Source organism: Apium graveolens, chromosome 1 (assembly GCF_009905375.1).
Source record: "Apium graveolens cultivar Ventura chromosome 1, ASM990537v1, whole genome shotgun sequence".
In the NCBI taxonomy this organism is placed as follows: Eukaryota; Viridiplantae; Streptophyta; class Magnoliopsida; order Apiales; family Apiaceae; genus Apium; species Apium graveolens.
In genome coordinates, this window is record NC_133647.1 from 69,590,749 (window position 1) to 69,603,156 (window position 12,408).

The following is a 12,408-nucleotide window of genomic DNA, read 5'->3' on the forward strand; positions in this document are numbered from 1 at the left end:
GAGGGACAAAAATAATTGAAGAACTTTAAGTGCTAGTAAATCTTAAGGACCTCATTAGGAAAGAAGTTGGTTATGAGAAATTCACTTGATGGATGTAATTATTGAACTTATGTAATTCACTTGATGAACTTATGTATAAACAATCTTCTCACAAATTGGAGGAGATTGAAGATGTGAAGAATTGGAGATATCGACAAGTCTCTCAAATAGAGATCTTAGAGATATTGATAAGTCAAATTATGTATATAGAGATCTCAGAGATATCGACAAGTCATTTCTACATGTAGAGATCTCAGACATATTGACAAGTCATTTCACATGCAAGGATCTAGAGACCTCGACAAGTCAAGTATACCTATAGAGAACTCAGAGATATCGATAAGTCATTACACTTATCAACATGTCACTTCTCTATACAACAAATTGGATATATCGATATACTATCTCAAATACAGAATACAAACAAGCTCAAGAATCAATATTATCAGTCAACAAACAATCTATTCACTGGATTGGAAAGTCTATAAAGTAGCTGGAAGAATACACGATCAAGGGCCAAGATTAACTGGACAAAGGGTAGTCACAGAACTGCAAGATTCTACACAGATTTGCTAAGCTAGAAATGAAAATAGAAACATATGGCTTTAGAAAATGGTTTAGTAAACTTTAGTGCAAGTCGTGTAAACCCGTGTTGCTAGTTTATAAAACATGCACGGGTCCTTAGTTCACAAGTAAAAACCAGATCTCGATTTTCTTATATTCTCTCAAGATAGAAGCCGAGTTCTTAATTTACAAGAACATAGATTTTGTAGCACAACAAACTTAATTTATACAATTAAGTGAGTTTTTGATATTGTGTGTTTGTGTTATTCATGCTTACTTCAATATCTCTACAAATTGTTAACTGCTTTGTTCACCAAAATCCAAACAATTTTTAAAAGACAAAATTATTCAAGAAACACATTCACCCCTATGTTATATTCTTAGCATTCAATATCTAACACATGAGCACATGAGTGTTTAGCTGTTTGGATAAGGACGAGGACTCAGTCTACTAATAACTCTAGTTAGTAGGGATCAAAGCTAATAGAAAGCCCTATTTTTGTAACACCCCCAAATCTGGCGTCGGGGATCCGGGTTGTCACGAGTTCCAATTCCCTTAACAACTCTTAATCTTAATAAACAACCAACCACTGCGTACTGTGACCCCACAATATACACACACACACCACAAGTTATAGTCTCAGAGATGAATACCAAAAATAACACAAGTCATTTTATTCCACAATTATAAGTCATTATACCACAAAAGGGTTTCTGAATAAATTTACATTTCCTTGCCATTATTACAATTCATATAGATACATAAGTCTGGTGCATCAAAAGTTGAAAGCCTAGCCTATTGGTAATTCCTACCTCAGCAACTGCGGCATCAACGCCTCCAGAAAACTGTGGAACGTTTCCTAACCGCTTGCGTATTGGGAGCTTGGTCATGTTCATCTTTTCTATCTGTTGTTGTGTGATGAAAGAAGAAAGCAAGGGTGAGCAACAAGCCCACCGAAATAATATATATAATAATTAACAATATATGAGCATTCTCATAGTACTCATGGAAGTCTTGGTCAAGAAGAAATGAACCAAGTTTGATATCTTAACGCGACCAAGTCGCAAAATATTCAGGATATATATACATATATACTTTTCACAATCTTTGAAATCCTCTGACATGTATAATATACATAGAATTTCAGTTTATAACTGTATAAAAATATCGTTGCAAGCTGATCTCATATATTTAACCTTGTCTCAACGTTTTTCTGAAAATCTTTGACATGCATAAGATAATCATTTACTAGATATAAGTTTAAAAGATGAAGTTACAAGATACTCCAATATACTTATATCTTTTCCGAATACTACTTGAACTACCACCGTTCAAGTTATAATTAGTTTCAAAAGTTCATCACACTGATAAGACTACAAGATAAGACTTGAATAGATTCAATCTTTGAAATATCATTTGAAAGAAATGAAGTTACGAGATACTTCATTAAGTCCCGATATATATATACACCTATATATATATACATTTCATACACTCTTTGAAAACCTCTGTTATGAAAATTATAAACAGAGTTGCAATATCCAATGAATTTGGAAAGGAGAAAACCTTGGCATAAACCCGATATCTTGCTGATCAGGCAAAGATACCAATAAGTATCCTTTTCTACTAGTAGATGGACGAATTCCCCACTGGTCATCACCCTGGCCGCATTAGGACCTATGCTGGACTGCCACTCAGCCACTTACACATTGATGGACTCCCACTGAGCCACTTACACTTTCATGGATGCCTACTGAGCCCATGTTGCTTATGCCGACTCAAATAGATGGACTTACTTCCCGAATGTTAGGTAAGTAATCAATTCATTTATCAAAATAGCAACCTCGTTGCGAATATAAAATACACCACAGAGACGGATCCCTTAGATTTTTGAGTGAGCATTCAAGTCACCTTCAAAAAGGAAGATCTTAAATTTGAAAACGAGTTTTGGGATCCGCTCTAACTTTTAAAAATCAGTTTGAAGACTCGAAAACATTTTTAAGAATGTTTGGAGTAATGCTGATTTAATGAAATAAATCAGTCCAGATATATTAGAAAATATCTGAATATTATTATTTAAATAATATTCCCATAAAGGATAATCTCTATAAAAAATAGTTAAGTAGAAGTTTTAAAACTCATACTTGAAATGAATAATAAATAACCAAAGATATACTTATACGGAAGTACGATCTTTACTTGAATAATCGAAAATAAGTTTGATTATCGAAACATTATTGTTTAATAAAATAAAGAATATTACTTAATAAATAAGCGGAGTCATAAGTCCTCAAATGAATATTCAAAATAATATTCATTAAATAAAATAAACGGAGTCATAAGTCCTTGAATAAATATTCAAAATAATATTCATTAAATTAAATAAAATAAAGTTATCGAATAAACCTTATTCAATTAATAGTTTTGAAAACTATATCTATATATATATAAATATATATATATATATATTATACTCGGGAACATCGACTCACGGTTTAGCAATATGTTCACCTTTGGGTCCCCTATACTAAGGGTATACGCAACTACTGCTTATCTCTAGCATAGGTATTATGCAACTTATAAGCAATTGTATCAACAATTAGATATCAAGATTACGAAATAGACATGCATATATACCATATCAGCATGCTCCAATATATCGCAAGATTTGCTAATAACAATCATGCACTTATCATAAGATAATGCATATACATATATACATCACAACAACAGTATAACGAGTAGAAAACTTGCCTGAGTGACTGGGGGTGGTAAAAGGCTTGGGACGAGTCTGGTAACCTATAAACAACATTTAAGTTGGAATTAAACCAAAGTCACTTAAGAATCTATACTTTAACCAATTAGACCCTAACGCTCGCTTTTGCGCTTAACGATTCACTTAAGTCGCTCGAGTACCCTCGGCTCCACCATTTTTAATAAATTAACCATTAAGAATTTTAAGGCGATTCTTTCGTGAGTACCCTACGAACTGCCTAATCCACTTTACATAATTGTTTCATACTCCAATTAGTCATTTAAGGACCTTAACCAAGGTTTCAAAGTAAGGCGAGGGGTAATGGTTCGTTCGCGAAACGCCATTACTTAAAACGGTCGTTTCTCCTAAACTGTACATCGGATTCAAGCGTACCATATACCAAAACGAAGCTCGTAACATGAACTATCTAATAATGGCAATGATCTAAACCTAACAGTGAGTTCACGGGTCCTGATGTTAAGAACAAAAGCAGTCTAAGGTAAATCGGGCATTACGACGGCTATGTTTACGCGATTACCAAATTTATACCACTCCAAACAATTCACAATTCAACCCACAATCACCACTACAACCAAAATCCATCCATACTTCATTACAACAGTCCCAACATCTCAATATTTTCCAATTTATACTACCCCTAAACATGAAATAAAGTTATACTTAAGTTCATTAACCAATAATCCAAGATTTACAACTCAAACTCATTACAAATCCATCCAAACTCTAAATATACAAGAATCATACTTCTCATGAACCATATCAATAATAAAACTCTAAATATATAAAAGTAGGGCTAGGGTATGAGATTATACCTTCCTTGGTGAGTAAAAGTAACTAAGGAGCTTGGAATCACCCTTGAAAATCCTTACCAAAGCTATATCTAAACAAAAACACAAGATCAAAATTTCAAGTTCTTGAAAACACTATTCACCCTCTTCTTTCATGAATTATTGGAAGAGATTGTGAAGGAAATGGAAGCTTAGATTCATAGGATAGCTATATCTATGTACAAGGAACCTTGGATAATTACCTCACCATTTAACAATGCTTGGAACTTGAATTTGGATTTTCTTTTCTTTGAAAAAAGAAAGAAGCCGAGAGCTTCTTACTTGGAAATGAAAGTCAATTTGTGTTTTGTGATTTGTTTTGCCTTGGCTTGGTTGCTACCCTTTTGTTTGTTTAATTAAATTATTACCATGGTAAAAATTGTGTGGCTTACAATCAACCAACAATTCCTTCCCATTTTGTCATGCTTATGTCATCCACTTATGTCATCTTGTTACACTTGTCTTCCTCTTATTGGTGTGATGACATCATCCTCCACTAACTCTTTGATTAACTCCTAATTACTTGGCTAATAATCGCTGATCTGTTATACGGTTCGCTTAACTTTCGTTCTCGTATATCGTTTGAGGGATCATACCCGGGATCTTATTAGTTGGGTTCCCCGAAACCTTTCTCAATATTTTATATTCCTTTTACGATCCTCTCTTATAATCCTTGAATTAAAATCCTTTTAATCATGTTACCTTATACTCAATTCTTTCTGTATCTGGTGGATTTTCGGGAAAAATCAAAGTGTTCGAATTTGGATTCTGACGATCTTTACATACACTTATATACCATATAGAGTACTAATAAGATCTCAGAATATCAATAAAAGAACCCCTACAAAGTGTGGCATGAAAAGTTTTCTTATTCAGCATAATCAGCAAAATCACTATTCATAAGGGTTACAAAAAGTTCAAAATTTTTGGGGTTATTACAATTTTCTAGCAACTTATACTAGCAAGAGATAATGGGGGAAGGGGGCATAAGCATGAATCAGAATGAGGCAAAAGAAGAGGAACAACTGGGAGTGGGAGATACATATAAGCATAACACAAGAACAAACACACACATAAGGATTGTAGACAAAATCACTAGGGTAGGAACACATTAACAAGATCACATATCTTGTATTAGAAAACCTACATTATAGCACATTATTTTTCTTGTAATCGATATCAAAGCTTAGTAAACTTCTTGAGGTTGGGTACACAATCCCGCCCGCGGTTTTTACCCATTCACGGGTTTTTCGCGTCACCAAATTCTTGTGTCGTCTACATTTACAATTTAGCTCATTTTAGTTTAATACACAAATTGAATAAATTGATCATTAGCAATTAACCTACAAATTTTGGTGAAAACAAGGTCTTTAAAAGATTCAATAAGCTGATAAAAATGAGTTATGTCTTATGAAAAAATATATATTAATAGGGAACTATAAATCAAGTTCTCTTGACAATTCCAAATCACTTGATATTAGGAGTTAATTTACCGGGACAAAGATTTGAAAACAAATACATATGATGTACTATATATAGTTTTTAAAAATCATAAATTGGCTTTTCAAAGAAAAAATTCAATAGTTGGAGTTGATTCAGAAACTAGTGACGAAAGGCTACTTCAATCTATAAATTCATCATACTAGTCAAAGTTGTTTGATTAACACATCTTGAGAATTATTAGTGTTATTCCCTGACAATATAACAACATAATTACAAAAGGGGGTTGAATGGAATTCTGGTTCCTTTTTGAAACTTTGAAAACTTCTTACAAAAATATATAACTGTGTTTGAATATGCTTAAGCACGGATAAACAATAATAGTATTCAAGAACACAAAGTAAATAAATAGGTGTTGAAAAACTTTCTAGTAGATTCAATATGCCATAAGTAGGCTACTGTAATGCAAGTGTTACAAGGAGCGTTACATTAGCTAAGAGATTTTTGGCCTATTGTAACACCTCACTTGCAGTGTTACAATATCTATAAATCTACTGTTACAATGAAATGATGGTGTTGCATAACATGTAACACTAGCACCTGGTGTTATATTAGGTATTTTTAATATTTAAAAATTTTAAAGTGGAAATATTACTACAAAAGTAGCATTAAAACTATATTCTGAATTATTAATTAATCAGGAATGTAACATCAAATTACCTACAAATTATGAAATTTATTATAAATAAATAAAAATGTAATTTTGGTGGTTCATTATTTAATAAATAATAATTTATTATTAAAACTTTAAAATAATATTTAAAATTAAAAATTGTTGAACATTTGGTGATAAAAAAGCGGCAGTTTTCCCCCCAAATTACAGATTGTCGGGACTTAGACAAAATTAACACACAAAACCGTCACTCACCCACTCACTCTATCTCTCTCTCTCTCTCTCTCTCTCTCTCTCTCTCTCTCTCTCTCTCTCTCTCTCTCTCTCTCTCTCTCTCTCAGAAATATCTTCGATCTAAACTAACACACAAAACCTCTCGTCTCTTGAAGAAGAAATTGGAGTCTCTCAGATCTGGTATTTGAATACCCTAATTTCTTCATTTTTTTGCTCTAATTTAAAGGCCCCTACTAATTTCTCATTTTTTTACAGGTCTTGAAATAGGGGCTTTTGTGTTTTTGCTCCGATTAACTGATAATTGTTAACATACTTCATTGTTAAATTGCTCCAATTTAAAGCTTTCAGTAAGGTATGTACTTACACTTGGGTTTTGATATTCATTTGGGTCTTTAGTCGTATGCATGTGTGTATTCTTTTTTTTTTCTTGTCATAATCGATTTATATGTTTACTTGATTTATTTTTTTATTTGTTGTTAAGTTGATATTTAGTATGTTTTGGTATTTTTTGATATTTCGATAAAAGTGTCAAAAATGTTAATGTAATGCGATTCGATGTCAGTTCAAATAACTATATTTTGTTTGATATTCTTTCTAATGATGAGGTAATTTAGAATATTGCAAAATGTGCTTCTTGTTTTGATGTAAGAAAGTTGTTATGTTTATACATCTTTTTGCCAGTTTCGCACTATCTCACGCTTTTTATGAACTGATTAGTAATAATGAGAGTTATAAGTTGTGGAAATATGTTTATTCATGGCTTAGGTTATTACGTATATTAAATCAGGTATATGGCTAGTTCCACACTATCTCTAAAGCTGTTGTAGTTTAGTCAGGTCCAGACTCGGTAATTACGTATATTAGTATTGTTAAGATGACGACATGGTGTCCTGGTAGTGGGATTTACCAAAGGGTACGATTTGAGATAGACTAAATTCGATTATATATATTTTGTACGATTTAAGATAGACCAGGTCATCTAATGGCCCTGGTCTACCATTATAGGTGTGTTGTACGATTTGAGATAGACTAAATTCGATTATATATATTTTGTACGATTTGAGATAGACTAGGTCATCTAATGGCCCTGGTCTACTCTACTTTTTCCAGTTCTCTCTAGCTAATATTTTTTTTCTGTTTTTCATTACGAGCAATAACCATACTTAATTATATATATTTTGTGTAGAGAATTATATTGCTAACTAAATCAGAAAATTAAATAACAACTCTAACCTTTAAACTTATATTTTAACCAGTGATAGTATTTATTAAATTAAATTGAAAATATAGTGTAAATGATTAGGGATATATAGTGGTATAAGTGTATTTTAATAATGTTTATATATTTTGTTATTGCCTAACAATACAACAAGAATTATAGAAGGGGGGTTGAATGTAATTTTGGCTTCTTTTCAAGATTTTAAAATAGTTCTAACTTAATATATATAACAGTGTTTGATTTGCTTTAGTGCGAAATAGAAAGATAATGGAAATCAAAACACTAAGTAATAAAACACAAGCTTTAAAACTTTCTGGTGGATTAGAAAGCATCCACCAGATATATATATATATATATATCAGTTTGAGAACTCTATGAAGCTTTGAATAGCTCACAGCTGCTTTATAAGTTGAAAAAACAAACTACAGAGAAATAGTTACAGAATACAGCTTGATATGTTTCTCTGAGAAAATGTATTTGCTTAGTTAATTATTCTACTTGCTGCACTTGGTTTATATATCACCAAGTTTACATGACAGTAAGACAAGATAATAAAACAAAAATATATCTAGTATAACTCCATATAACTTCACTGCTCTATTCCAGCATCTTTGAATATCTTCACATTTGCATGGAAATGGTAATGCTTCTTTGTTCTCAAAATCCTGCCTAACAGGCTACCACATTCCTTTTGCAAACACCCAATACATGTGATTGTGTTGTCACTGTCAATAGCTATTTAAATTTGATCATCCGTCGGGACTATGTCTGTCATCCGTCAGGAGTCTTGATGATTATCGGTAGGGAGCTTTGTTGATTATCCGTCGGGAGTCTTTTAGATCATCTGTCGAGAGTCTATCTGCCACTTGACTCTATTTTATTTATACAGAATTACAAGATATCTCATATTTACAATTGGTCAACCTATTCTGCATATCAATCTAGTAGTCAACATGACTTAGATAACCCTATACAATCTACTAGACTAAAACATGTTGTTTGCAGAGATGTGCTACAGTACTTATTTGTTACATAAGCTACACTCTCGATGGATGTCAAATTGTCATCCGTCGGGACTATAAACTTCATTCGTCGGGACTATATTAGATCATCCGTCGAGAGCTACAAATTTCACTGAGTTAAATCTACTAAGGTGTTTTGTTTGACTTATCATCAAGTCCACAACATATTCCTAACAATCTCCCCCAATTTATGTCTACTGGAATTGTAGCCATAAATTAAGAGAAATTTAATGATAACAAAATACCCTAAAAATACAGATTAAAAAGTAGTAGATAAAACTGATAAGTGCTACAATTTATTGAAAATTGAACAAGGCAAAGTGTACAAAGAGTTCTCACAATCATTTTCAAGGTGATCCTCTAGTCTGAGCAAATGATTCTATTTCCTTGATTGTCTGGATTTCTTCCCAAGCTTCCTGTTGTTTTCTTCTATTTGATTATGGAGTTGTCTGTGGAATTCAAGTTCATCAGCTTCAGATAGATCCAACATTTCTTGCATTTCCAATAGAGTCTTATTGCTAGAGATGCTCAGTTGGTCATCCAGTCTGAAGAATCTTCTAACTCCCTTATCATCCATGAATTCCATCAGCCAATAAGGCCTCAAATGCACTCTGTTTCCTGTGAAGGGAACTGTTAGAGTTCTTGGAAGTGCACTCTTGGCTTTATCACTCCTTAGATCTTCTATCTTCTTTAGAACCAACATCCTTTCTATTATATTGAAACCAAAGTTCTTCTTGAAGGATGAGAAGATCTTAATCATTATAGAGCAGCTTTCTTGAAGAATCCTGTGAAGTGGCCATGTGATTTCTTTCCCTCCCTTGTACTTGAACACCAGCCTTTCAGGAAGATGTCTGTGAGCATCAATCCCTCTTACTTCTTCCAATTCATTAAAGTAGAGGTTTATTTCAGAAAATTTCTTGATGTCACAGATGTATAAGAGATCCTCCTTATTGACTGTGGGTTTAGATTTGGTTAGGTGATAAGTGGATTTTATATCCACTTGGAATGCTTTATTACAAGCTTAAATTGGTGTTTTGGACTCAAGTTATTGGTATTTTGATGTGTTTTTGTGTTATTGCATTTCAAGTATCAGTTAAATGAAGAAAGGAGCTTTTAAAGGAAATATGATAAAAAATGATCAGATTTGGAATCCAAGGCCATTGTCAGGTTGTATAGAATCTCGTTAGCTTCGCGTGGGCAATTGAATCGCCTAATTCTAACGAGTAGAACTCAAGTTATAGCCAAAACAAGATTCATTAGAATTTTTCCAGACAGGCCTCAGGCGCCCGCTTGGTATGCCACGCGGCCGCCCTCTGGTGGAGGCGCCCGCCTGGTGTGCCACGCGGCCGCCCGCTGATGTGCGGCTGAGTTCGCTGAAAAAGCCTTTTTTGAGTGGAATTTGACGATTTTAAGGGTTCAGGTCCAATATGGGCTTATATATACTTTAAAAAAAGGGCTTTCAGCATCCGGGAAGATTTGGATACAAAGGAGAAGACCTAGAAGCACAGAACAACTCCGAAAAAGAAGATCTTATTTTCAACTTGTCATTCTTTGAATTAGTTATAACTTTGGATGCTCGTTTTCGTTCTTGTTGAACCTAGATCTCGTTTATTCGTACTTTAATTATTATTCAGTTTAATAAGACCTTGTTTTATACCATGCTTTCATTGGAACCCATGGTGACGATGAGTTCGATTATGAACTAATCGTTGTCATGGGATTCTAGCGGATTTACTTATGGATTTCAATAGTTAATTGTTTCGATATCTTGGTGTGTGGTGATTGATTGATATCCTAGTATTGATTGTGCTTATTCGTCTTATGTGTGTAACTAACATATAAGATAGTTTGTTAATCTATTTTGAAGCGACAGTGAATATAAAGGTTTAGAACTTGCCATGCTAGCATAGGTTCATGTATTGTATGCATGATTAGTGGGTAACTCTAACCATTTTACTTGCCCTATATAATCAAGATAGATAACTTATGCTTAAACCGTTATGTTGTCAAATTCTATAGACATATAGGGTCTCAATATAATTGATGCCTATTCAGCTTCTATCTCTTTTGTGGATGTCTGGTAGAATTGTATTCGTGCAACGAAAGTTGGCATTTATCAGTTTCATGTTATCTGATTAGTGCCATCACCATCACATGCTAAGTTTAAGAACGAAAAGGCTATTGAATGAAGTAGTAATGAAGTTAGAATCCCATGTTTGTCATATATATTAATTCAACTTCAATTCTCTTAGTTAATGTTATTTAGTATAATCTCTTAATTTAATAAAAACCCAATTTGTTATTTGTTTTAGCATTGAGTGATAACCATACATTGTTGCATATGTGCATAAATTGAACTTAACCTAAACCAGTTTCTGTGGGAACGAATCTGATTTATATCTTATACTACTTGCGAACGCGTATACTTGCGTGAATATTAGCGCGTATTTTCACCCTAACAAGATTTTGGCGCCGCTGCCGGGGACTCGGTGTTAATTTTAAGTTTATGTGCTTTTCATTAGTGCTCGTTAAAGTTCACTGACTCGGATTCTTTTTCTTTCACGGTTTATTTGTTTGTGTTTCAGGTACTCATTACAATGGGAGATCCAGCAGCATGAACGAAAGCGTTGATGGATTTTTCTCAACCCAAGATCAATGACATTCAATCTAGCATTGTCCGACCAGCTATCACAGCTAATACCTTTGAGATCAAGCATGGCAGAATTCAATGGGTGGAGAATTCAATCCAGTTTGGGGGTTCTTCAACGAAAGATCTCAATATGCACAATAGGGATTTTATTGAGATCTGCGACACCTTCAAGTTCAACGGTGTTTCTGAAGATGCTGTGAAGCTGAGACTGTTCCCATTCTCTCTGAGGGACAAGGCTAAGAGCTGGTTACACTCTCTACCAGCTGGTTCAATTACTACTTGGGAAGATCTTGCTCAGAAGTTTCTTACTAAATTCTTCCCTATGGCGAAGACATCTGCACTCAGGAATGCTATTACTCAATTTGCGCAGCAAACGGGAGAATCACTTTGTGAAGCTTGGGAGCGCTACAAGGAGATGCTTAGGAAGTGTCCTCATCATGGAATGCCTAATTGGATGATCATCACTTTTTTTTACAATGGGTTGGGAGCACAGTCCAGACCCATGCTCGATGCAGCAACAGGCGGAGCATTATGGGCAAAGAGCTATGTGGAAGCTTATGATCTAATTGAACTGATGGCTGCTAATGAATATCAGTATGTAACCCAAATATGTCCACAGAGCAAGGTAGCATGAGTTCTTGAAGTGGATACAACTATGGCTATCACTGCTCAACTAAAGGAGTTGTCTATGAAGATCGATTCTCCGGCTAACTTGGGTGTTAATCAGATAACCAGTGTTTGTGAGCTATGTGCAGGTTCACATGCGACGGAACAATGCGCTATATCTAGTAAATCAGCTCAGTTTGTGAGCAACTTTTAGAGATCGCAGCAACCAGTTCCAAACACTTATCATCTTGACAACTGGAATCATCCTAACTTTAGATAGAGCAACAATCAGAATGTGATGCAACAGCCATTCCAGCAGTTTGGAGCAAAACAATTCAACCCTCCTGGTTTTCATCA

The 12,408-nt window shown here is 33.9% G+C and overlaps 1 non-coding gene across 1 annotated transcript; it reads right to left on the reverse strand.

Annotated features, from left to right (window-relative positions):
* Positions 1-11,782: 11,782 nt before the first annotated feature.
* LOC141682313 (small nucleolar RNA R71) lies at positions 11,783-11,889 on the reverse strand. The gene has a single exon (XR_012559720.1). It is a non-coding gene; the product is annotated as a small nucleolar RNA R71 (small nucleolar RNA).
* Positions 11,890-12,408: the final 519 nt, after the last annotated feature.